The sequence below is a fragment of the Camelus dromedarius genome, chromosome X (assembly GCF_036321535.1).
Source record: "Camelus dromedarius isolate mCamDro1 chromosome X, mCamDro1.pat, whole genome shotgun sequence".
In the NCBI taxonomy this organism is placed as follows: domain Eukaryota; kingdom Metazoa; phylum Chordata; class Mammalia; order Artiodactyla; family Camelidae; genus Camelus; species Camelus dromedarius.
The window spans coordinates 33373120-33395472 of NC_087472.1; the positions used below are offsets into that span (position 1 = coordinate 33373120).

The 22353-nt window shown below is 45.6% G+C and overlaps 1 protein-coding gene across 8 annotated transcripts in view; it reads right to left on the bottom strand.

Annotated features, from left to right (window-relative positions):
* LOC105095574 (uncharacterized) overlaps positions 1 to 20363 on the bottom strand; it is an 80653-nt gene extending 60290 nt beyond the window's left edge. For 5 of the 8 annotated variants that reach the window (XR_010379425.1, XR_010379423.1, XR_010379429.1 and 2 more), the window contains exons 1-5: positions 19951 to 20363; positions 16179 to 16264; positions 13905 to 13974; positions 7240 to 7570; positions 5837 to 6060 (exon numbers count right to left, since the gene is read on the bottom strand). The gene's annotated coding sequence lies outside the window, so the exon portion shown is untranslated. Of the gene's footprint in view, positions 1 to 5836; positions 6061 to 7239; positions 7571 to 13760; positions 13975 to 16178; positions 16265 to 19950 lie in introns of all 8 variants that reach the window. The other 3 variants (XR_010379424.1, XR_010379426.1, XR_010379430.1) reach the window with 3 other exon arrangements.
* Positions 20364 to 22353: the final 1990 nt, after the last annotated feature.

A 22353-nucleotide genomic window follows, 5' to 3' on the forward strand; every position in this document is an offset into this window, starting at 1 on the left:
CATGTTTGTGTGAGTGAGTGTGTATTATACTTGTTTTCATGAGCTTGTTAATATGAGTGTATTGTATGTTAAATTTGAGTGTGTGAGTCAATCTCTCTGTGTGAGTGAATATCTGAGCTGATGGTGAGTGGAAGCATGTTTGTGCGAGACTGAACAGGTAAGCATATTTCTCCTTGTGTTAACATGCATGTGTAAGTGAATGCGTGTGAGCACATAATCTACATGACTGTGTCTCTGCAAATATGAGTTTGTGAGAATGCATGTCAAGTCAGTGAATGTGTAAGCACGTCCCCATTTTTGAGTGTGCTAACGTGTGTGAGGGAATGTGCTCATGTGAGAGATATGAGTGTGTCTTGTGTATCAATCAATTTGTGAACATGTTCGCATGAATGAGTATGTGCGTTGGTGGTAGCATATGTGAGCGTGTTTGTGTGTGAGAATTGAGGATGTTTGTTAGTGAATGTGTGAATGTGTCTGCATATAAGCATGAATTTGTGTTTTAGTGAATCTGTGAAAATGATCATGGGTGAACGCAGGTACATGCGTGTGAGTGAACAAAAGGACATCTATGTCTGTGAATATATAAAAATGGGAGCATGACTGGACATGTGACTTGTATAAATGATTCTATGTAAGAGCACATAAGCGAATGATGCTGTAAATGTGTGTGTGACTGAATGTGTTAGCATCTGCGTGTGTGAGCTTGTTAAGATGGGGATGCCCATGTCTGTGACTGAACGTATGGATACGTCTGTGTTTGTAAGTGTGTTTACACACATTTATGAGAAAGTGTGAGTGAGCAAATGTGTGCATGCATGTGTCCTGTGTGCAAATGACTCTGTGGCCACGTTCATGTGAGTAAATAAATGTGTGAGCAACTTTGTGGGACTGAATGTGTGAGCATGTGGATGTAAATGTGTCTATGTGTGTTGGTAAATTTGTAAGCATGTCATGAGTGAATGGGGGTTCACCTGTAAGCATGTTAGTGTGTGACTGTGTCAGTTTGTAAATATGAGCATATAAAGGTACAAGTGAACACATGAGTGTGCTTCTCTCATGATCATGTTATTTTGCTTAAGTTAAAGTGTATGTACATACCTATAAGTACAAATGAGTCTGTCTAATGTGTGTTTTGTGAGCATGTTCATGTGAGCAAATGAACATGTTATCATGCTCATGTGAGTGAACGTCTGAGCATGTTTGTGTGAGAGAATGGGTGAGACTGTCCATACGTGTGGGTGACTGTGAGTTAATCTGTCACTATGTCCTTTGGAGTGAGTGAAATGTGAGCATGTTATAGTAAGTAATTGAACGTGTGTGTTCATGTATATTATCAACTTTTGTGTTTGAGTAATTTCATAAGTTTATTTGTGTGTTTGAGCACACACATAGGTATTTGAGTCAATGGTAACCAAGTTTCATATTTAATATGTTGATATGCATCTGTGACTGGGTGTGTTAATATGTGCAAGTGATTGTATGTGTCTGTGTGCAAAGTGAATTCTAAAAGCATGTTTGTGTTTGTAAGTGAATAGGTGAATGTGTGTGCGCATAAATTAAAGAACACACAGATGAGTAAATGTATCAGTGTTGATACAGGTGAGTGAATGAGTATGCAGTTATATGAGCATATTTGGGGGGGATGAGTGAACGTGTGTGCATTTCACATGTGTAGCCACACTGATTTGAGTGTATTTCCTTGTTTGAATGGGTGAACATGCGTGTGTGAATAAGTGTATCCACCAGTGTGAGTAAACCTCTGAGCACGATCACGTCAGTGAGTAAATGTGTGTGCATGTACACGAGCAAGTCCATGTGTGAGACTGATGTGTGAGCCAACTCATGTGTAAGTGTGTTGGTGTGAGTATATTTGTGTGTTTAATATTAAATACATATTTGTACTTACTCAAGGGGGAAGGATATAGCTCAGGGGTAGAGTGTGTGCTTAGCATGCTGAGGTCCTGGGTTCAATCCTCAGTACCTCCATTAAAAATAAATTTTTAAAAGCCTACATTACCTAACTCCCCCATCAATTTTTTTTTATCTGTACCTATTCATGTGTACGAGTAAATCTGTGATTTTGTACATGATGTTAGCACATTCATGTGTATGAGTTAATATGTAAGCACACTACTTGCCTAGGGTTGCTAACGTGTAAGTAAATTTATGAGTGACCGTGTAAGCATATACTTATGAACGTCTATGTGTATCTGTGTGAGTCTGAATGTGTGAGCTTCATTAAGTGTGAAAATGTTGATTTGCAATTGAATGGGTGTGCTCCTGCTTGTGTTAATTTGCATGCCTGAAGGCCTGGAGAGTGTAGTATGTGCAGAATCTGTGCACGTGTGCAAGTGAGCATGTATTAGCATGTCTTTATGTTGGAATAAATTTGTGATCATGTTTGTGAGTGAATGGATGTCTGAGCATTTTTGTGAGTGAATGTTGCAAATGTATTCATTTATGTGAGCTCCTTAATGGAAGAATGTTTCTACGAATGAATGTGTGTGTTTGGAAGCATGTTCATTTGCAAGCTAAGGTGTAAGCATGTCCCTGTTTGTGGGTGTTTGTATGCACACAGGAGGAAATGTGCGTGAACATGTAACATATGTGAATGTGTCTTATGTATGAGTGATATTGTAACCGTGTTCACATAAGTGAATGTGTGAGCCAGGCTGAGTGAATAAACATGTGAACATATTTTATGAGAGTTACTAAGAATATATGTGAGTATGTTCACGTCTGTGAGTGAATTTATGAACATTATTTGTCTGTGAGAGTGCACGTGAGTATATTTGACGACGTGAGTTAATCTGCACGCAAGTGAACGTGTGTGTCAATGTATGTGAGAATGTGTGAATGACTCTGTGCATATGGTCATACTTAGCAAGTGAGTGACTGAGAACTGTCATATATGTCAATATACAAAGTTTGAGTATATTTATGTGTCCATTAGTTTGTGAGCATGTGTGAGTATGCTGATATGAGACAGGGACTGTGAGACAGGGACTGAGCATCTCCTTGCTGAGTAAATATGCAGGCCAATTCATATGTGCTTTTGTTACTATGAGTATATTTGTGTGACTAAATACATGCTTCTGTGTTTATGTTTTGCATATCATTTATGATCCTGTGCATGGGTTTTTAGCACGTCCATTTGTGTAAGTGAATGTATCATAGGGTCTTTTGTGTGAGTGTGCAATATGTGATTCTATTTGTGGCAGGAGTGTATGAGAGGGTTTATGTCAGTGTACCTGACTGCACGTCAGCATGTTCCCATGCTGTGTGTGTTAATGTGTGTATGTAAGTGAACGTGTGTGTGTATGTGAGCAGATATGGATATGTGTACGAGAAGATGAGTTTGTTCATGTGTGAGTGAACATGTCCATGCGTGAAGGGGCATCTGTGAAAATAATTGTGAATGAATATGTGAGCATGTTTTGTGAGTAAGTGAATGTGAGAGTGAATGTGTTTCTGCGAACACGGCTGTGGCATTGGAGAGCTGGGGCTGGCATGGTTTCTGGGGGTAGAGAGTTCAGCTGCTCAGTAAAAATCTGAAATTTGGGGCCAAACACAAGTACAAGAAATATTTTCCAGGGTCAGACAAGGAGAAGCTGGTGAGGGGGGAAGCCATTTGATTCCCTTCCAGGCCAACCACACTCTCCCTGTGGCCTTTCACATCTATGAAGGCAACCATGTGGGTTATTGCAGTTCTAGGTGATATGAACAGAAGCAAATGATGCTACAGTCAAACAAGATGGTGTGCTATCCACCTCACATTTGGTACCTGGGTCAGATAAACTGGTCATGGACTCCGCCCACCCGTGTTCACAGACTTACATTAGAGTAGCTTCTGGCTACTGATGGTTAGGGGAATAGGCTCATTTTAATAAATGAGATTCATGGGGGAGCTTGGCCCCCCCTGTGAGGGAGAGGTATATCCTACATGTACTAAAATCATGTTGGCAGAAGTAAGCCCAGAATGTGGTTAAATTTGCCACCATATGTACTGCTGTGACTGAGGCTAGGTGCAGGTTCGTTTTGGTGGGCAATTGTACGTCCCTTCTGGTTCAGATTGGTGACTGTTGCTTGAGTTTCCTGCCAACTACCAGTTACAAACGGTCCGGTGGGCCAAGTTATTTCAAAAAATAGACATCAACTGAATTGTACATTTGGCCCATTTCTGTCCCTATTTATCGCAATGTTGCTGTGTTTCAGTGGGGGACTACCTGTCTTGTTGCTTCCATTTGAGGGGAAATTTCTTTTGGGCAGCCATTTGTATAGCTTTCATTGCCTCAGAGGTGGCCTGTTGGGAGGTGGTCATGTGACTATACCAACAGGTTTCCTCCCAGGTTAGTTTTGCCACTGGGCTTCATTATTATTCTCCTGTAAGATGTGGTGGGTCTGTTTCAAGATTCCCCAGAAGAGTAACATTGGGTTACAGTTTCCCTCAAACATTTCCCAAGTCCTTGTTAATGATGGTCTTGGTAAGCCTGACAAATTTTACAATAGCTGTAAACAAGTAGTTGTCAGTTTGGAAGGAAAAACTCCCACAGAGACAGTGATTAGAGTTCTCCACGGGATCAAATATGTTTCATGAGATTTGTCTTTGCTGTCACACCCAAAGGCTTTGGCTGTTTACTGTGGGCAGTCAGCGTTGCAACTGTTGAAAAGCCCATTTCCAACTGAGTATGAGGTAAATCTTGAAGTTGGTATTGTGAGAAGGTCAGGTTAGGAAAGAATTCCCAAACTGGCTGAAGCCTCTGACTTTTTAGACATGCCTTGTCCCGGATAATATTATGTTGTATACATTCCTTTTCTTGTGTGTGTGTGTATATATATATAGATAGATAGAGATATATATAGATAGATAGATAGATATAGATAGATATAGATATAGATATAGATATAGATATAGATATAGATATAGATATAGATATAGATATAGTGTGTGTGTATTATATATATATTAAAAACCAGGAAAGAAATTCATGGGAAGTTGCCCTGGGTCACTTAGTGCAATTTTTTTAGTGGACGCTTCAATAAATGGGACTTGTACGAGAGAGAGAGAGAGAGATCATTATGATTAATAAGAAAAGAGACCAAAAGTTGTAAAGGTATACATTTTTGGTAGGGTTAACATTTGTCACTACACCAGGGATTAGTAAGAGCTATAATTTTATCTAATCGTAATCCCATACAGTTTGTTCGTATGGGCTCCGGATTACACAATTTTTAATATGATGCCGATCACAAGCATCCTGATTGTAATATTGGGTGCATATTATCTCTGGGCATTCATTCCTTAAATGAGACTCAACAGAGAGAGATAGTGGTTCTATTTGGTTGCTGGCACTAATTAATAACAGTGGGTCTCGTCTGATTTGAAGTAAAAGTTGGCCCTCAGGATTTAGAAGGCACCTATGAGTCACAAGCAGCATCTAAACAGTTCGGCTTGCCCACAATGGGTGCTGCTAGTAGCAAAAAAGACAGGAGAGGGGGGCTAGCCTCAGTGTGTCTGCGGTCATGTTAGTAGGACTGACCAACCTGAACAGCCAACAGCATGGTTTCCATTGTCCCCAATCTGACCTATGTTTTACGACTCCTTGTTATGTATATGTGCCATATTGTTTCCAAGGCATATTGACCTGGTCACCAGTAGTGTGTAGACTGCCAAGGCAGGGTGAACCACCAACAGACATACAGTCAACACTGGCAAGGGGAGGAACTTCTTAGGTAAGAAGGAACATAGTAACACGGTAGGGCTTAAAGTTGGAGGTCACCTGTAGCCAGCAGGAAGGGACCTGACTGTCCCTGGGTATCGCTCACATGGTGTTACCTGGTCTGGGAGAGGTTTAGTTCCACTTCCTGGGTTCCATTGTGCCTTCAGTGGAGCAAGGAACATGGGTAGCGGAGGGCACCTCTTTCTCCAGAAAGTGGTGAGTAGTTTGCTTGGGTTACACTGGATGATGAAGGAACACAGGTGCAGGATGGTTTCAGAATCAGTGGTCCACAACAGGCTCTCATCAGGATCAAGAAGGAGGTGGCTAAGCTCTGGGTTTTCTATGAGGAAGAACGGAAAGATGAAAGTATCACATAGAGGTTCCTTTTCTGTGCACGGCAATGCCTGGGCTCCCATGTCTGTGAAAAGTGATAACTGGGTTGTGTCTGGTGTGGATGTGTAAACCAGCAGAGATAGAAATGTCTCTGTTGGCAGTCTCGTCATTTGTTGTGAATTTCAATATGGTGTAGTTATGCCACAGGGGCATCAACTGAATATAATCAGGACCACAGGCAGTATTTTTGACCACTTGAAGGACCACTGCCCTCCAAGTTCTCTCAGTAGCCCCTGGTTTAAAAGTCCACTATGTCTTTGCATGATTTCTGCTGCTGTAGGATGATCTGGATAGGTGAAAGGCCCAAGCAATGCTTTTTTTGTAATGCCCACTGTTGTTCTGCTTCACAGTGACATGGGGGCTTTGCTCTGACTGTATATCTTGTGTGGCAGTTCCAAGGACTGTAAAAGCTATTTTGTTAACCCTTCAATAACATTAGGAGAGGCCGGTGCTTTGTATGGATAAACTATTGGAGGGCCTGTATAGAAGGCTGGGAGGTTTGGACAAATTAACTTCAGTGGCAGGGTATGTGGCTATTTTTTCTTGGAGCTGCGACACCCTAGTAGGGCCAGGTTCAGCTCAACCCGGTAGACACTATTTCCATTTGAATAAAGAGGCCTTTGTTGCTGTATGTGGAGCTTTTTCTATCACCCAGGGCATAATGGGAATCTCAATCCATAGGGTAACTGGCTCTGCTCCAGTAAAGCCTTCAGTTTCAGTAAGTACACCTCCGGAAGGTGCCTCTCTATTGGCCCAGACCTTTGGGCTGAGTCTGAGAGTTGCTTACGCCAAAAGCCCACAAGTAAGGCATTTACTGTCCATTTGGTCCAGGGACTCCCAGAAATGAATTTTAGGGTGGTGGAAACTTCTAAGTCCTTCCCTCAGAGCACTGGCAGGAGAGCTGACGTGACAGCCTTCTTTAGTTTATCTGGTGCCTATTGTTACTCAAGCCCCAATGAAAAGTGGAAGTCCTATGGGTGACTCAGTGAATGGGGGCCAGCAAATATTTGAAGTTGGCACCAGAATCCAAGCATTCCTACCAAATGATGGATCTCCTTCACCAATATGGGACGTTGAAGCTCTAGGAGATTTTTTTCTTTTTTTTACCAAACTGGGGATTGCTTACCCTTTTTGAGTTTCAATTGTGACCCAGAAATTTCACAAACTAGGAGGGGCCTTGTATCTTATGGGAGGCAACTGCCCATCCCATCTCAGTGAGGTGTTCACTCCATTATGATGGTCTGTGACACAGAGTCTTGGCAGGTCCAGTGATGAGGGCTTCATCCATACAATGCCAGAGCCAAATTTCTGCAGGAGGTGGCTGGTGCAGAGCAGGTTTCTAGGTTCTGACTGCAGATTCCATGTGCAATCACAGGAGTACCCACATACCACACAGGCAGCTGGGAAAAGGTGTACTGTTGATCCTCCGAAGGGAAGGCAAACTGTGGTCAACTCTCCTATGACATGGTTAACAAAAAGAACATGTTAGACCCATCTATGACTCTGAACCATTTACCAATGTTATTTTGAAAGTCATTCATTCATTCATTATGGTAACAACATCTAGTAGCGAGGCTCCGACACGGGGAACAGCCTTGTTTACCTCTCTCTGGTCTATAGACAGCCTCTACTCAGTAGTGGCTTCAAGTACAGGCCACACTAAAGAACTGAAAGGTGGGAATCCATATCCTTTATTTAACTAAGTCAGCTATAATGGGCCAGGATCCTTCAGTGCTTTACTTTTAGTCAGTACCTCTTAACCAGGTAGAGGAAGATTAACTGGTTCCCACCGGCCAGCGCCCACCAGTGGCATAAAAGCCTTAGGCTTGTTTCATGAGGTTACCTGCTGACCGAGGAAGTCCCTTCTAATAATGGGAGAACAGTCTGAGACAACAACCAGGACAGAAGCATCTTTCAGCAAAACTATGGCCACTGTAATAGTTAAGCAGATAATTAGGCCTTCAGTTAAGTCCCCTCCAAAGCCAATCATCTTCTGAGGGGTATCCCTTTAAAGTATGAGTGCTTCCAGGGATTAGGGAGACTTGGACACCTGTGTCCATCAGAAGCAGTCAGTGTTGTTAATATTTTGGAGCGCAAACTACAGTTAATGTGGTAAAAGGGCGATTGTCTGCCAGAAGAGACTTGCTTTGAGACCACTGGGGCCCGAGGTGGGGGCAGGTGGGGGCAGGTGGGTCCCTGCCACTGGCAGAGGTCAGGGGCAGACATGGGAGGTAAGCCTGTCTCTGAAGGAAAAGCCTGCCCAGGCTGTAATATAACTTTAGTAAACATTTCATTGCTCCAGAAATTTATCAGAGATTATCTAATATCTCTGAGCCCCTTGTCCCTTAGGTTCCAATACAATCAACCTCTCTTGTTCTTTCCAGGGTTCACACTTAAGAAGATGCCTGGTTTTAAGTGGTTTATTTGGCCTAGGAAGGGGGCAATCGCTCTCCTGCTAGTAATTTTGATTTAGGCCAGGGGGATATTGTTTGTAGAATGAACAGACGGCACTTGACTATGAGTTTGTCTTTTATGAGTTTCTGTCAAATCCAGGGCAGCTATGTCCTCTTGAATGGTCTTACCATCTGCCATCATTGCCAGTAAAGAGGACTTACACTTTTCAGGAGCCCCCCTGAGAAGCAACTTGGTGGACTCAGGACTAAACTCAACCTCCTCAAGACTTGGCAAAACACCATGCTACATGTTCCCTGTTGCCTGATGAGCCCATTCCAACATCCTCAGCTCATGGAGGCTAATGTTTTCCTTTGAAAGTCTGCAAAGGATTGTTATGAGGCCTAACATCAGGTGTGCAGCATTCCAAGAAAAAAATCCACATCAACAAAGTATGTACGTACATATGTATGCATCTATCTATCCATCTGTACATCCATCCAACCATCTAGCTATCTCCAAAGCCTCCTCTGGTACCATTCCCACCTTCTGCACTAATTGTGTGGGATACTTCAGTAGGGACACTAATTTTCTGTCCCATATTATGACAGTAAATTGTTTAACTATATTCCCTGCTAAGTGGAGCTCACTTCCCACCAGATTCTATACAACCAGAGAACCCTTTTTTCATTTGGCTCTTGGGCTAGGTCCTCTAGGAGAGATTGGGTCTCAGGAATCAGAGTGATAAAAAGGATATATTTCTTCCTCCAACTGACAACAGACCTCATCTCTTTAGCTCTTCTTGTCTTCTCTGCCTTTATTGTGGGTGGTTTACAAGCAAAACAGAAGGTAAATAATCCAGATCACTATCAAGACAGTATTGCACTGCCTTTTCTTCTAGAGGGCACCAGTCCTCTTTTCCAGGGTCCTCCAATTTGTCTCGACTTCCCAAGGAGTTACAGAAAGCTACAACCTCCTCTCCAGGTGGTGACCTGATGAAAACCAACAGTGAACAGAGCCCAACACATCTTGTGGCTTGGAACACTTGTGCGTTAAGACGGCCACCTCCTTCGAGTCCTGGGAGGGGCGGGAATACTAATTTCCTTGCATTAAGTCATTTTAAGTCATGCTTTAGCCCCATATCCTTTGGGGGAGGGACTAGAATGATGCCATCTGACACAGCAGATCAGAGGGAGGCAGCAGCAGAGACAGTTTAGCTGTTTACAAAGATGTCTTAAGAGACCAGCCCCAGCCTGACATCTCTGACTTACTGACTCATTTACCTCCCAGAGCGGTCCCCAGTGATGAAGATGTCCTCTCATCTCAGAGCACCCCAAATCACCAGCCCCTCTATAGGGAGCCAGTTATGGGGTCAGAAGTAGCCCATTCTTGGTCCAGAGGCATGCACTCCTCCCCTTCTCCTGTTCAGGCCCACAGGTCTTACACTGTCTAGTACCTGTCACTGAGGGACCCAGGTGGGTGGACTGATCTTTCTTGCGGAGCTTAGTGCCTCTGATCCCAGAATTCAGTCCCGGTGGCATGGGTTGGCTTAAATGCTGGTGCTGCTGCTTGATCAGGCTAATGTAATGACACACAAGGTGAGACCATAAAAAATGGAGAGTGTGTAATATAGCCCAGAGCAATGTCATGCCAAACTGACATGGGGGATTTCGAAATTTTGACTCCCGACCACTTAAGGCTGTCCAGAGTCATTTTGCCAACTGTCCTCCTGACTAGGTGGACCCTACACTGATTTCCTGACCATCACCCAAATCCTCCACTTTCCCCATCAACATTAGTAATGAGTGTGAGGGATCTCGGAGCAGATCAAGAAAAAATCTATCACCGGAAAGTGGCAGTGGCACAAAATGACCTTTATTTGGAGGAAGCTGTCACAGGTTTGCATGCAAGGGAAGTCTCTTAACGACAGGAGATCTTCCAGAGGCTACTGTGTGGGAGTCACCACTAAGGACAGAGCAAAGGAAATCCCAGGGAACAGCAGGATCAGAGAGGGGACGCAGGCATCTAGGTGATACCACTCGGTAGCATGATGGAGTCTGCAGGTCGGAGAGTGCCAAAGGACAGCAGTGTTTTTGTGTATCTGTGTTTGAGTGAATGTGCAAAAATGTTTAACAGTAAATGCATGAGCATTTATATATGTATGTATGTCATTAAAATCCAAGTGTAAGTGAATATAGGAGCATGTGTGTGAGTTAATGAATATGTAAACATGCTTGTGTGTAGGGGCATGTTAATGTGCATGCTCTTTTGTGTGAGTGAACGTGATTATGTTTGACTGTGACTAAATGTGTGTTCACTTGTTTGGAAGTGATCGTGTTAGCACGTCTATGTGCAACTGTGAGTGAGTGTGAGTATATGAGAGAGAGAGAGTGTGTGTGTGTGTGTGTGTGTGTGTGTGCGTGTGTGAGAGGTTGTGTGAGTGAATATGATCTGGTTCACATGTGAATGTGTGATCATGTCCATGTCTCTGCGTGCATATTCTGGGCTGTGTGTGATTGTACTAATGTGCATGCATGGGTGTTTATGAAGCTGTGTGAATATGTGAACTTGTTCATGTGTGTGAACTTGTTCACATGAGTGATTTGTGTGTATGAGCCTGTTCCTGTTTTTTTAAATAGAAGTGAAATCATGTCCACGTGTGAATGTGTATGAGTGAACGTGTGAATGTGAGTGAAAGCTGGAGTGCACATTTGGTAGTGAGATAGTGTGTAAGCATGTTGGTGTGCCTGGGAACGCCAATGTTTAAGTATGCTCATGCACATGTGAGAGCATGAACATGTGTAAAGGAAAGGGTGAACACGTTTGTGCTTTAAGCATGTTAATATGCAAGTGTGAATGTGTATAGAAATGAATTTGTGAGCGTGCTCATTCATATCTGAGTGTGTGTAAATTAATACATGAGCAAGCTGGTGTGTGTGTGAAGGTTTTAATGTATAATTATTTTTCATGTGCACAGTTAGATGTGAAAGCAAGTACATGTATGTGAACATGATGTATAATTTTAAGTGAAGTTTTGAGTATATGTGTGTCTGTATGTGTGAATTAATCTAAGCAAGCTCACGTGGTGAATCTTATCAACGTGTGCGTTTAAGCACATGAATGTCTTTGTGTGTTCATCAGTGGCTGTGAATGAATATGAGTATGTGCATTTATGTGAACATTTTCCTTTGTGTAACTAAATCTGTGAGGTTTCTGTGTGTAGGAGCATGTTCAAATGTGACTATGTTGATTCAGTGAATGTGTGAATGTGAGTATTTGTGTGAATGAACATGAAAGTAAATGCGTGATTGTATTGAACCGTGTTACTGTATGTATATTCATGTGTATGACCATGTGACTGCATTCACGTGGGAATTAACATGAACATGTTCATGTGTGAGAGTTGAGGAGCAGTTCTTTGTGTGTGAGCATGTTCACATGGGTGAAAATGTTAACATCTTAGTTTGCATGGATGTGAGTGTCCTGTGACTGGACGTGAATGTATCTAGGTACGTGAATGTGTGAGCATGTCTGTGCATACAAGCATGTTCATATGCCCCCTTGTGTGAGTAAATGTGAGAATGTGCTTCTATGTGTGATTGAATGCATGAATGTGTTCAGGCAGGAGTGACTGTGAGTCCAAAGGTGTATATTCACGTACAAGTGTGAATGAATGTATGACAATGTGAGTGTTTGCATGTGAAAAGGTATCAGTGTGTTCATGTGTGTGAGTGGATATGTGAGCGAGTGGACGTGAGCATCTGTGTGCAAGTGACTGTGAGTGTGGGAGTATGTCATTGTGTCTGTGAGTGTGTGAGCTTGTTCTTGCATGTGACTGAGCTCACATGCATGCACATGTGAGCATGTTCACTTGTGTGAATGTGTGAACTGGTTCACGTGTGAGTCATCAGTGAGTATATATGTGTGTAAGCATGTGTGTTTCACTGACTGTGCAAGTTTGGCCGTGCGTATGAGCGTGCTCACATGTGAGTGTCAGTGGACAAGTCTCTGTGTATGAATGTACCAGCATGTTCATGTGTAGAAAATATGAGCACATTGATGTGTGTGAGCATGTTGATGTAAAAATGTCAGAGTGTGTGCAAGGATGGTCAGGAGTGAATGTCAGCATGTAAGTGTGTATAAGTGACTGTGTGAGGATGCTTATGTGTGTCATAGATTTAATGTGTAAGTGCAACTGAATGTGTGAGCATGCATCTGAGTGTGTTTCTTCCCCCTGGGTTTTTTTTCGGGCGGGGGGACCCTGTGTCCATAGAGTGAACTGTATGGTACTGTGCACAAATAAGTTTTTATTCTCTATTGGCCCAAAGCTGTCTATAACCAGCTTGACAGCAAAGCCACATTATCCTCTGTGTATTACATCACACTGCTGCTATAGAAAGCTGTGTGACTCCTGTGTTCAACCTGCTGGCTTCCCTGCAGGATGGCTGCCAGGAGCTGAGCTACAAAGAGAAAAATGTGTTACTCCAAGCCTAATGCTTCAGAGAGCAAAGTGCTATTGGGAATAACTGTCTGAATGACAACTGAGAAGTAAATGGGCCTCTGTCTCAGGAAATAGCCCAGATTCCACCATTTAGAGCTACTGTGAACAAGCCCCAGCAAAATGCCATGTAATGACAGGGGTCGCTGCAAACACAGTCCTTCATTACAACCTTTCAGACCCCCCACATGCCTTTAGAGGACAGAAGCTGTGTAAGGCAGTTAACAAACCCCAGCAGGGCCAGGAAGCCAGGGACCCCACCAATCCTAGGGTCATACTTCTAATTCTAGACCATTCAGTGCCACTCAGCCAAGTCCATCCCTTTGGTGGAATCCCGAGGACCTTAAAGGGCCAGCACAGAGCCCTGTGCAAGGGTTCCCAGCTGAAAGAGCACATGCGGGGTCAAACGCAGTCCACATTTCCCTCATCAAGCCGTGTTCCCTGGCACAGACATCCAGCCCAGAAGAAGGGAAACTCTCCTGTTTTATCTGCCCACAGGGACCCCTTTTTGTGCTAGCAGGGATCAGTGTGAGAACTTAGCTAAACTATCCCCACATCTCTAAAAGGATAATTGGAAGAAAAGTGTTACAGACTGCAAGTTTGTGTGCTCCCAAATATGTATGTTGAAAGCCTAATAATGTGACGGTATTTGGGAGATAATTAGGGTTAAATGAGGTCATGAGGGTGTGCTCCCCATGATGGGATTAGTGCCCTTATAAGAAGAGGAAGATCTTTAAAAAAACTAAAAAGAGACTTACCGAAAATGTAATCTGGTAGGGTCACTCCTTGGATTCCTAGAGTCTCACTCTCTTCCAGAATCAAGCTGTAAATCTCTACCCAGGTTCTCTTTTCTCCCAGTGAGACACGCCTGGCCACTTTAACCTCACCTCCATGGTACATACCGGACACTGGCAGGACACTGGCAGTCTTCCTCTTCTGCTCCCCTGGGCTGAGCTTCATCTCCAGAGCACACTGCAGGGGCAGACCAGAATGAGGAGCTGCCTCCTGGGACACCCACTGTGCACCAGGGTTCGGCTTCATTATCTGCTCCCCTTATCTCTGCCACCCACTCTGCTCAGGATGCAGCTGCCCCATCTACTGGCCTCCCTGCTCCCCACATACACACGCCACAGTGCCAGACTTAGCACCCGCAGGGCCCCCTTCTGTCTAAAGAAAGCCCAAAGTTGTTCTTGTACTCCCTCTTCATCAAATGTTTGGTCAAATCAATCCAGGGACTCCCTTTTTCTCATAGCTCCTAGGTCTGCATGCCAACAAAGGTTATTATAACCCACCGCCACCCACCTTAAGCAACGCGAGTCAACAGATTAGAGTCTGTGTGAAAGATGGCGGTGAGGTGCCTCCAAGATAATGCAGATTATCCACACCTGACAATCCCCAGAGCTTGGCCCGTGCCCCTGCTCCCTCCCTCTGGCCCTGGATGCCTGCTGAGAGGGCCATCTTGCTTAACACAACGGGAGAACGCGCTCAGTGTATTTAAATGGTTGTTGTTAGCCTTTGCTGAGATGCTCGAGGACTCAGAAAGGAGGAAATGAGGTAGCTACTGGCTTGACTCACACCAGTGTTTGGCTCACTTGATCCAAACGTCTGTATTGTCCAAGGGGGAGCTGGCTGTGCTCTAACACCTGAATTCCCACACACTCGGCCCTCTATCTTCTGCTCTCCTCCCTACAGGGCCCACCTAGAAGCAGCACTGCTGTCCTTGCAAGGTAAGGTGACTGAAGGAGCTCGCTTTCTGCCCTTTCCACCTCAGCTTCCCGCCGAGGTACACACTCACCTGGGAACATGTGCACACCTTCTCCCCTCATACCACATAGGAGGAAACGGAGCGAAGGGAAAGCAACTGTCAGGGGACCCACTGCCACAGCTAAGGGCCCAGCACAATGGCCTTGGTTTTTAAGGTGGCTCCCAGGGCAAACATGGTGCCCTCGCCAGTCTACGCCCAAGTGCCAAATCCTCACAGCTGTGTGCTCTTTAGGATTGACGCTCTGGACATTCAGAAGACCTCTATTCATTTCCACAAATGTGAGCCATTGGCATTCATTAACCCTTTAGAGTTGGTATCTAGTTCAAGCTCCTACAGAATCTCTATTTAATGTACCCTCTATTTTGTCTGTCATTGGTTTAGGGTTCCTGGGTGACCCCTGGGCCAGAGGATACTACTCCTGTTCTATGGGCTTCAGGGTAAGTTTCCTGTCACTTAAAGCTGGCTGGCCCAGGCTACTTGCCCTTTCCAAGGATAAAGCTAGGAGGAAATATAGAAAGAAACTTGACTCATTGGCTTCCTGGTTTTGTGTACCTCTGTTTCCTTGCCATTTCTCACCTCTGCTCTAGAAATCTGAAAGCCATGCTAAAGAGTTTGGACTTTATTTGACAGATAATAAAGCCATCAGAAGTCTTTGACATAATCAGGCTTATTTATAAAGATCATGCTTACTGCAGTGTGCTGAATGGACTGAAGAGACTAACACTAGTATTAGGGAGATGAGAGTTCGAGAGGTTGTTGCAGTAATTTGATAGGAAGATGCTCAAGGCCTGATCTGGGGGCTCATGATCAATGGAGAGCTAAGAACAGAGTTGGGATGTTTTCTGGAGGCAGAGCCAATAAAACCCAGTGGGAGTTGAAGGCTCAAGGGGGCTGAGGGGCAAGCACTTGGGGCCCAGGTAAGTGAAGCAGACTGGACAGAGAGCATGTGCTCAGTTTTGAACACACTCAAGAGGGTGAGCACCCAGGGTGCAAAGAATGTGTGCTCAAGCGCGCTCTGCATAGAGCATGACAGACTGAGCAGAAAATTCCACCTTGAGAAGCACAGAGCCCCCTGGTCTGCACACCCATTTCTGTGCACAGTGCTCCTCCAGTCACATCAGGGAGCGTGCTTCAGGTGTGGCCCCTTCTCAAGGGAGCATGGAGAGGGTAGAAGGCCTTGCATATGAAGGCAGCAAAGTGGGAGACATTCCAGGGTCAAAGCAAAAGGCCTGGAGATTGAGAGCCTGGGGGCGCCCCATCGCAGGTCTCTGCAAGTCAGGAAGGTGGGATCTGAGAGGCGCAGAAGGGCCTGGGGGGTGCCGCTGCTAAGTTCACTCGGCGGGGCTGGCTTGCTGTGTTTCAGCTCTATTCAATTTAACACAAAAACCTCAAGTGTCTAGAAGCGGCTTACCTCCATATGTGGACTCAGACGGACGTCTTATCCCATCAGCACCCTCCCCAAAACCTTCTGAACCAGTTTCATTTGCATAGCTTCTGCTGAAACAGAGAAGTCATTGGTCATTAGTAAATCCCATGCTGTTTCTCAGAGAACAGCAGAGACTACCCCAGGTGTCAACCTTCCAGGGCCTTCCCTTCTCCTGCACACATACAGACATATATGGTCATATGTGTACACACTCTCCCCACCCCACGGTGAGTCAGCCAGAAGCACACAGGGAGGCAGACTTGTCCTCCCTTCCCCAGCTTTTATCCAGAGGATGGGGCACAAAGACTGAGTTGGTATTACCAGGCAGGAGGGGCTGGGAGCAGGGGCAGGCATTCTGGGAAGCAGTGAGGAGAGGAAGTAGGCAGGTGGTAGCCCTCAGAAAAATGCATTCCTTCAACCCCTAAAAGAGCCCCATCTTGTAATCAGCAGGGACATCTCCACATTGGTGGGGGTCCTTCAGGGGGAACCTGACTGCCCCAGGAAAAGTCATCTTCCACCCTCAGTGCCCTCCTGAGCTGAGCTAACCAGCGTATGGTCTCCAGCTGAAAACCACATTTCCCCACCTGGGCTGAGACTGGGCATTTTGTCATCACATCCATGCCAACCTTGCTTTTGGACACCTCTGTTTTTAGGGCTGGGCATATGGCATTTGACACAGAGAGAGAACCTTCTGACCCTCACCCAATAAAGTCATTTCAGATTTTTGGACCTCAAGGCTGTCTTCTCAAAGACATTCATTCTGGGAGCTGGCATTTCTCTCACAAATCATGTGTTTCCAGCCTGGAGGTATCTTGGGTGAGTATCTGCAAGCACCCACCCAGAGTCCTGCAGAGAGCAGGCCTTTCCAGAGGTCTCAGCTGTGCTCACCCACGACACCTGAGACCTTCAGCAGGGCTGTTTCTGCCCAAAGGGCATGTGGATAGAAACAGGCCCCAGGCATCACTGCGATCCTCAGGCTCTTTCACACACTGGCCAAGGAACATCAGTCCCTGCAATGTGCCTGTGCGTGTATGTGTGTGTGTGTGTGTGTGTGTGTTCACTAACACAATCTGGCATATGGGGTTGTGGACACTGCAGGGCCACCTGCCTAGAACCTTATCCAACTACCTTCTCCCCAACCCCCATACATGTTCGTTTCTAGTTTGCTATTTAAAAACTTACCCCACATTATCTTTAATCATTAAAATGTCACTGTGTAATATTCCAAAGTGTATGCATGAATTATTCCTAAATTAATGCAATGCATCCCCACCTGTTTTCAACCCTGTGTTCCCCCCGGGCCACTGCTCAGGATCTGTGGCCAAACAGCAGCAGACTGTTTTAACATCTCTTCAGATAGTCTCAGACTCAAACACACTTAAAATCAAACACAGGAAAAAAATCTGTACTTTCAAATACTTCACAAGAGTAAGTACAAAAGGACACCCATGTCAGGCCACACGAACATACAGCCATAAATGCACTGTCTGGGCACCAAAGAAGCTGAGTCAATAATTTCTATCAGTGGCATCAAAGAGGGTCCCCTTAGCCCCTCAACATACACACACTCACATATACACATGCCCTGGGAACAGGCCTCCGAACCTTTCCTCATAACTGCCCAGAATGTTGGACCACTCGTGACTGGATGGAGATAAAACCCAAAACTGTAAAATTGCACCACTAGAAATCTAAAGTATTCTGAGGGAATTTGTACAGAGAGAAAAGGTCAAAAAAAAAAATTTCTCTGCAGCAGAAATGGCAGGACCATAGCAGGAGACGGTTTCAGTCCACAAGTCTCTGGCTTGGGGGCCCAGCAATCTTCTGTTCTTCTGCTCTGCTGCCTAGACCTCTGTTGCAATAAAAATCCTGATCATCATAATTTATAGGGAAAAACACATGGCACTTCTGTGACACAGTGATGAAGTTAATTCAAGCCCAACTTAAGCCCAAAGTCCTTAAAACTTATTAAGAAACTATTGCCATATGGGAGGCCCTTAACCCTAATGATACCGATTTGAGACTCTCTGGAGGAAGAAATCTATAAATATGAGCAGAGAGGACCCCCTCCACACACACAAAGTATATCCAGTGGCAAACATATCAGAAAAAAGAATGAGAGAGAAAGAAAGCAGCAAACTTGAATACAGAGAGAGGAAAATTTAAATTGAAACAAAGACCCACAATTTAATCCAATTGGAAATCCAGAATTTGGTAAAAGAATTTATACCCTTTGTCCTTGGCCAACAGCTGTCTTCTCACTGTGTCCTCACGTGGCCTTTGTTCAGTGTGGAGAGAGCTCTGCGGTGTCTCCTCCTCTTCTTAAGGATACCAGTCTTGTTGGATTAGAGCCCCATGCTTATGACCTCATTTAACCTTAATTTCTTCCTTTCCGTAAACCTAATAAAGGGCCACCCCAGGGATGCACAATCACAATGTCTATATGTCTGCCCCAAGCAACCAGCAATGGTCACTAGGTTAGACACAGTGCTCACTCCATGACAAGTCACTGGCTCAACCCCCAGGAAGAGGGACTCAAGTGCTGACTGGTTAGGGTGTTCTGTTGTCATCACCTTTACAGGGAGGGACCTCTGAGAACACCTGCCACACACAGATCAAACTCGACAGCGTATCACACTGGGGTACAGTCAATTACCCACAATTCTTATCTTGAGGATGAGAATGTTTTAGGGTAGGAAGAGATGGCAACATCCAACAGAGACAACACAGTGCCACCCAGGCCAAAGCACAAGCCCATCAGCAGTTGGCGGTCCTGTCCCAGGCAGTCTTCACTGTATCATGGAACCAGTTAGTTAGCCAAGATGCAGCAGGTCAAAGCTGACAGCTGTCCTTGACTTGTTTTAATCATCTCTTCATTCATTGGTGAAGCAGGCAGTCCCATACCAGAGATATGGGATGGCTGAACACACAGCATCTAACACCAGCCAGAAAAGACTAACAGCATTTCATTGGTCACATACGCTCACAGCCCAGGAGAAAAAAACATCCCATAGGCTGTGCAGGACACATGAGGGTTGCATTCTGGAACCAAGTGAACCAGAAGGGTCTGTGGGAAGCTGGCTTTGCAGTATTAAGAGGGTGAGGTACCCCCTGGTTCCCGAGTAAGGACGTGATTGGGTTGTTTGAATAATTCTGCTGGCTGACAAGGAAACACTACTTAACGATAATAAGCAGGACTACATCTGGTCCATTTAATAAGGAGGGTTGTTGCTAGAGGACCCCATCTGGCGGAGCAGAGTAGGGAAAGGAACTTGGGATTAGGCCACTGGAGGCCATCCCAATTTTACCAGATGTAAAACTCAGCACAAAATACTAATTTTAGCCCTCACCCAACAACCACCACCACCATCCCGCTCCATGAGCGCGCGCGCGCACACACACACGCACACACACACACACACACACACAGGAGCCAGTATACATGACTGAGAAGAACTTAGTCCCTGGAAATAAATGGGTGGACCGTGGGGTGATGGCTTCTCCAACCTCCGTGATTCGGACGCTGTTAGATACCACAGTAACATACAGGCTGAAATACAGGGGCTCCATCTAAACTGGCCGCCCCCAACCCCACTACTAACTCCGCTGGGGACTGGCCAGGAAGCAGGGTGCATGGGCAGGGACTCAGAACCCCAGACCCACGTCTCCTCCAGCCGTCTCCTTCCAAGAGGTCACCCACTCACACCACCCCCCGCCCCGCCCTCCCAGCTCACGGCAGCCTGGCGACCCCGCTTACCAATAAAAGAGGTCCAGAACGACGTCAGGAACATCGGAGGAAAAGAGGTTAGAAGTCAGAGTGTAATTTCGAGGTGGGATTGGGGTTGTCGCCCTCCAAGACCCAGGTCCTGACGAGCAGTAGGAGCACAGCTGCTCGCAGCACGTCCGGGACGCCGGCGCTCCAGTGGTCGGAGAACGCGCGAGACGACGGCGGACGGGGCAGGGGCGGCGTGGGCAGGATAACCACGAGGGGCGGGGGAGGAGCTTGCTCTTCTGTAAAGAGCCGCCGCTAAGGAAAGAGCATCGAGGGCCAGAGGAGTGGGGCGAGGGGAGGGGGTGCGATCAGAGGCCCTGAGCCCCGGAGGGACTACAAGAAGAGCAGCAGCCCAGCAGCTCCACGCCACGCTGCACCCCTCGGACGAATCCAGCCGCGCCGAGGCGCGCGGAGTCGGAAGCACTTCCGGCTGCCACTGGGCGGGTACAGAGCCCGGCGCGCAACTGGCACCGCCCACCCCATAGCATCGCGAGCCTAGCCAACCCGGCAGATGCCCGCAGCCATTCAAAAACATGGGCGATTCTGCCTCCCACCGCAGCTTGTGCACCGCCCAGGCCTCAGCAGTCATTCCTGGCTCAGCTCCCGCTCCAGCTTCTTGGCAGCTGGAGAGCTGGGCCGGGGGCCTGCGGTGTGGGGTACCCCGTCCTGTGCCTCCCCTCTGCAAAAAACACAAAATGTGCTTTTCACTTGGAACAGTATCTGCCCGAGAGTTTGCTTTTTGTAGTGAAAGGAGTATGGTGATTTGACTGCCCAGGCTGAATCCGCATTCTGAAAGAAGTGGACACCTTTGGAGAATCAGTAGATAGTCAACTGCTGGTCATTTCCAGACCCTTGAGCCTCCAAAGAACCCGAGTGTCTCCCCTCTGGGTGGGGTGGAGGAGGTTCAACCAGTGGGTTTTATGGCAGGGCTCTGATGAGAAATCAGGACAGAAATTGGGCTCTAGGAGTCCTCCCCCCATAGCTAAGGGATGCAAAGTTGAAGTGAGGGTTCTTGGCTGACAGCATAGAAGAGGAAAAGAAGGCAAAGGTCGTGTATCAGATCTTCAAAGGAATTGGCCCCTGGAGAGCAAGCAACTCCAATGCTCCAGCATTCTGGCCCCAGGATGTGGGGGAAAAAAGCCTCACGTTTTTATTAGAGGGTTCCTATTCTTTCCACTACCCTGTACATTGCCATGTAGAATAGAAATCTCTCAGAGAAAGACGAAATATCCCCTACTCATTCATTACCCCTTGTCCTTCCCATCTCAGGTCCGTGATGAAGCAAGTTCAGAAAGAGACTTCTTCAAGGCACATAAGCCGGATGGACAATCAGCAAGTAGAACTCAGTCAGATTCAGCAGTGCTGCACCTCCTAAGGCATGCCATTTAAGTCTTGAAATCAAAATGGATTTCAAGTTCACTCTCGGTTAACTAGAATATTCAAACAGAAACATTCTCCCTCTTCCTCTTTCCTTCAGTATTTGGTGAAATGAGTTGGGATTGCTTGTTCCCAGCATACTGCAAAAGTTCAGTTACACGGAACTCCTTGGGGTGGCTGAATGTTTTGTACAGCTAAAAATTTAACTCTTTACCCTACCTCAACCCCTGTACCCCTCCTTTTTTCTTTTTCTTTTTTTCTTTTTTTTTACCGTTTTAGAATCACACTTCAAAAATGTGTCTCATTATTCCCTGTCTTTTCTTAACCAACAGAGCACCCTCACACCTTCATTTCCCCTCTCCTTTCTCCCTCTTATTCCTTCCATTGCAGCAAATGCTTTCTTCCCACATGGGAAGAAAGGGTGGGAGATCTGTATGTAACTAACCACCACATACTAGAGTGAGTCTGTTGAGCCCACCCTTACTGCTCTTAATCCTGCACCTCTTGTCTCTGATCACTCAGGCATCCTAAAGGGGATGATACTTGCTTGTCAAAATGCAAAAAGGTCATTTCAGATCATTTTGTCCTCCAAACATCTGAACTGTATCCGGGGATGACGGACTGAAACCTAGAGAAGGAAGGTGGATTGGCCCAATGTTACCTAGTGGCCAAGCCCAAAACTAGAACCCTATTTCCAGGTTGGCCTTCTTCTAGAAAAGTGTGTTTTTCCAGTGAAAGTCAGCTTTTTTTCCTTAATTTAAATTTTTTTGTTTTTGTTTTTGTTGCAGGGGTAGTTAGGTTGGTTGGTTTGTTTGTTTATTTTAATGGAAGTGCTGGGGATTGAACCCAGGACCTTGTGCATGCTAAACACATACTTTACCACTGAGCTATACCCTCCCCCTAAAAGTCAGCTTTGACTGGTATTTTAGGCAACCACCAGCATGTGGGAATAATTTTGTTTGGAAGCAGGTTATTCCTAGCCCCAGGAATCAAATTCTGCAATCAGTCCCT